We start from the raw sequence: 4801 nt of genomic DNA on the forward strand, positions 1-4801 counted from the left end.
TGGTGCAAGTGATGTAACCATGAAAGATGTTGAGCAGCCCAACATCGGTTTACACACGCATAAGGGGTTTATTGTTATCTGTAGGTTGCGCATACACCATACCCGGTGTAAAGTGCCGTGGTCCCCCAGGGGGCTGCATCAAAACGTTCGCCATGCGAACTACCCAATGGAACGAACTCGATGTATTGAAAGAGATGAACAATTAATAGCGAGAATAGGGGCCCGGAAGCAATTCCGCGGCCCTACGGTCGATTCAAGAGTTGAAACGTTGTACAATCGTGGATAGCACCTAGTGCTAATATGGTGAGAGATAATGTGTGAGGAAATTTAGTTTCCTAAAGTTTAGTTAGTGGTTTCCGTTGTGCCCTAACAAACTTAAAGTTGGTGGTGACCGTTACACCCCAACAAATTGGTGCCTTACCCAACACCAAAGAGCCATTCCATATGGTTCTAGAGAGAGAGAGTTGTGTGGAAATTTATTTCCCACTAAGCGAGTGTGTGTCTGTAGTGGAACGAATTCTGGTTGATCCTACCAGTAATATACGCTTGTCTCAAAGGTTAAGCCATGCATGTCTAAGTACAAACATAAATGAATGTGAAACCGCATAAGGCTCAGTATAACAGCTATAATTCACAAGATCATCCTACCACTAGTTACTTGGATAACTGTGGAAAATCCAGAGCTAATACATGCAACATGCCGGGACTGTTGCCCTCGCGGGTAGCTGAACTGGTGCACTTATTAGTTAAACCAATCGCCTCCGGGCGGCTTGAGTTGAAGTCTGGATAAGGACGCAGATCGTATGGTCGCTTGTCGACTGACGACAGATCTTTCAAATGTCTGCCCTATCAACTATTGATGGTAGTGTAGAGGACTACCATGGTTGCGACGGGTAACGGGGAATCAGGGTTCGATTCCGGAGAGGGAGCCTGAGAAATGGCTACCACATCCAAGGAAGGCAGCAGGCGCGTAAATTACCCAATCCCAGTACGGGGAGGTAGTGACGAGAAATAACAATATGGACCTCTCTAACGATGGTCCATAATTGGAATGAGTTGAGTATAAATCCTTCAACAAGGATCAAGTGGAGGGCAAGTCTGGTGCCAGCAGCCGCGGTAATTCCAGCTCCACTAGCGTATATTAAAGTTGTTGCGGTTAAAACGTTCGAAGTTGATTGCCCGTCCAGACACGTGACCGCCACGGGCGCCCGGTTACACGCCGGGGCCGTTCGTGCGCGCGCTCACGGCTGCGACTCACAATGGTGTACTTGGGCGTTACTCTGTGAACGAGTACCGTGCTACCGGTTAACTCCGGCACGGGCTCCTCATGGTGCTCAAGATACTCACATTTACCTTGAACAAATTAGAGTGCTCAAAGCAGGCTAAGACAAAGCGTCCGGCCCCCCCGTGGGGTTGGCGTTGGCCGAGAATAATCTTGCATGGAATAATGGAATATGACCTCGGTTTATACGATTTCGTTGGTTTGTCAGAAACCTAGAGGTAATGATTAACAGAAGTAGTTGGGGGCATTGGTATTACGGCGCGAGAGGTGAAATTCGTAGACCGTCGTAGGACCAACTGAAGCGAAAGCGTTTGCCATGGATGCTTTCTTTAATCAAGAACGAAAGTTAGAGGATCGAAGGCGATTAGATACCGCCCTAGTTCTAACCGTAAACGATGCCAATTAGCAATTGGGAGACGCTACCCCTATTCGGTGCTCTCAGTCGCTTCCGGGAAACCAAAATCGGGTTCCGGGGGAAGTATGGTTGCAAAGTTGAAACTTAAAGGAATTGACGGAAGGGCACCACAAGAAGTGGAGCTTGCGGCTTAATTTGACTCAACACGGGAAAATTTACCAGGTCCAAACTTATCGAGGTAAGACAGATTGATAGCTCTTTCTCAAATTTAAGGGTAGTGGTGCATGGCCGTTCTTAGTTCGTGGAATGATTTGTCTGGTTAATTCCGATAACGAACGTGACTCAAACATGCTAACTAGAACGCTGTCAGCAGTGCGCCTCCGGGCGCACCTGACGTTACAGCCGGGCGGCGCCTTCACGGGCGGTCGTCGGCTACGTTTGCCCTGCTTAGCGGGACAACTTGTGTTTAGCAAGCTGAGAATGAGCGATAACAGGTCCGTGATGCCCTTAGATGTTCTGGGCTGCACGCGTGCTACAATGTGGGTCGCAGCGTGTTCTCGCCAATAGGCGCCCCCATTACGAGAGGAACGGGAAATCACTAAAATGCCCATCTAGTCGGGATTGGGGACTGCAACGGTCCCCATGAACCTGGAATTTCTAGTAAGCACTAGTCATTAGCTAGTGCTGATTACGTCCCTGCCCTTTGTACACACCGCCCGTCGCTACTACCGATGGATTATTTAGTGAGGTTTCTGGAGGCTTACCTTCCGCGGTTCCTTCGTGAGCTGCAGCTGGCATGGCTGAAGTTGACCGAACTTGATGATTTAGAGGAAGTAAAAGTCGTAACAAGGTTTCCGTAGGTGAACCTGCGGAAGGATCATTACTGATGATCGTCCGCGAGTGACCAACCATGAGCTGCCTTCGGTGTAGCTCGGTCGCTCGCTTGCTATGTGTCAGAATTTGTTGAAAGCCAACTCGTTCGTTGTACACTTTGATGGGTGACCATCACTGTGTCCCCGTGCCGAGCTAGATCTCCCCTAGCCGTAAGGCACTTGAACGCCCCTTCGACGACGAGTTGCATGTGTGTGGTATGTGTCAGAATCTGGTGAAGCTTTCTGCATGTGATGTGCCTTGTGTGGATCCGTGGCCATTGCATTGTGTCTGGTGCTTAGATACCCAGACACTTAGAACGCTTGCGCGGAAAGCAAACTCGATCGTTGTACACTTTGATGGGCAACCATCACTGTGTCTCCGTGCCGTGCTAGATCCCCCCTAGCCGTAAGGCACTTTGAACGCCCCTTCGACGACGAGTTACAAGAGTGTGGTATGTGTCAGAATCTGGTGAAGCTTTCTGCATGTGATGTGCCTTGTGTGGATCCGTGGCCATTGCATTGTGTCTGGTGCTTAGATACCCAGACACTTAGAACGCTTGCGCGGAAAGCAAACTCGATCGTTGTACACTTTGATGGGCGACCATCACTGTGTCTCCGTGCCGAGCTAGATCTCCCCTAGCCGTAAGGCACTTTGAACGCCCCTTCGACGACGAGTTGCATGTGTGTGGTATGTGTCAGAATCTGGTGAAGCTTTCTGCATGTGATGTGCCTTGTGTGGATCCGTGGCCATCGCATCGTGTCTGGTGTGTAGGTACCCAGACACTTAAGCAAACTCGATCGTTGTACACTTTGATGGGCGAGCATCACTGTGTATCCGTGCCGTGTAAGAGCTCCCCTGGCCATCAGGCACTTGAAAGGTCCTTCGACGACGAGTTACAATAGTGGTGTGTTAGATACGTCAGATTACGGTGTCTACTAGTGTGCAATACGTATCCGGCTACGGCACGGAACGAACGGGAACTGTGGTGCAGACAAACAAGAGTTAAGCCTATTAGTCATTAACTCTAAGGACGGGGCCATGGGGCGGTACACAAAGGATACGGATGAGCGAGTATGCAGGCCCAATACTCAATAGCTCGATCCGATCCAAGCACATGAGTTGACTGCGGCGCCAGGTTAACCAATGTGCTAGATTCTATTTGGCCAGTAGAATCTTGTGTCTTAAGCGATTTGATACCAAGACACCAGAACGAAAGTTAGTTGAAGAGTTATTAAACTCTTATGAAGTATGGTTGTGCAATCACAACTTATGACTTTAACCTATAAAGTGGATATGGACTTGCAATTATAACATGGAATCTCTACACACCCCATGAGCTCGATCCAATCCACGCACACGAGTTGCCTGAGTAGCGACAGGTATACCGATGTGCAATACGTATCCGGCCACGGCACGGAACGAACGGGAACTGTGGTGCAGACATACAAAGAGTTAAGCCTACTAGTCATTAACTCTAAGGACGGGGCCATGGGGCGGTACGCAAAGGATACGGATGAGCGAGTATGCAGGCCCAATACTCAATAGCTCGATCCGATCCAAGCACATGAGTTGACTGCGGCGCCAGGTTAACCAATGTGCTAGATTCTATTTGGCCAGTAGAATCTTGTGTCTTACGCGATTTGATACCAAGACACCAGAACGAAAGTTAGTTGAAGAGTGATTAAACTCTTATGAAGAATGGTTGTGCAATCACAACTTATGACTTTAACCTATAAAGTGGATATGGACTATCAATTATAACATGGGGCACACACCATGTTCTCGATCCAATCCACGCACACGAGTTGCCTGAGTAGCGACAGGTATACCGATGTGCAATACGTATCCGGCCATAGGCACGGAACGAACAGGAACTGTGGTGCAGACATACAAGGGCCATGGGGCGGTACGCAAAGGATACGGATGAGCGAGTATGCAGGCCCAATACTCAATAGCTCGATCCGATCCAAGCACATGAGTTGACTGCGGCGTCAGGTTAACCGATGTGCTAAGAGAGTTGTTCCTGGGCCTTCAAAGTGACTTCAAAACTATCTTAGCGAATGGTGGCCATGGGCGTAGACATGAGCCACAAGTCACAAGGCCTGGGACTATTGGGTAATAAAGACAACTTAGTCAGAAAGTTAGTCTTTGGACGTACCACCGGGATTGTGTTACATTGGGAACCTTACTATAAAACCCTAGGCAGGGGATCACTCGGCTCATGGATCGATGAAGACCGCAGCTAAATGCGCGTCACAATGTGAACTGCAGGACACATGAACACCGATAAG

General features: G+C 49.0%; 1 non-coding gene across 1 annotated transcript in view; it reads left to right on the top strand.

Moving 5' to 3' along the window:
• Window positions 1-4704: 4704 nt before the first annotated feature.
• Window positions 4705-4801, top strand: part of LOC125773185 (5.8S ribosomal RNA) — a 158-nt gene continuing 61 nt past the window's right edge. The window contains exon 1 of the ribosomal RNA XR_007419946.1: window positions 4705-4801. This exon is cut by the window's right edge and continues 61 nt beyond it. This is a non-coding gene — a ribosomal RNA (5.8S ribosomal RNA).

This window comes from Anopheles funestus (assembly GCF_943734845.2).
Source record: "Anopheles funestus chromosome X unlocalized genomic scaffold, idAnoFuneDA-416_04 X_unloc_23, whole genome shotgun sequence".
Lineage (NCBI taxonomy): Eukaryota > Metazoa > Arthropoda > Insecta > Diptera > Culicidae > Anopheles > Anopheles funestus.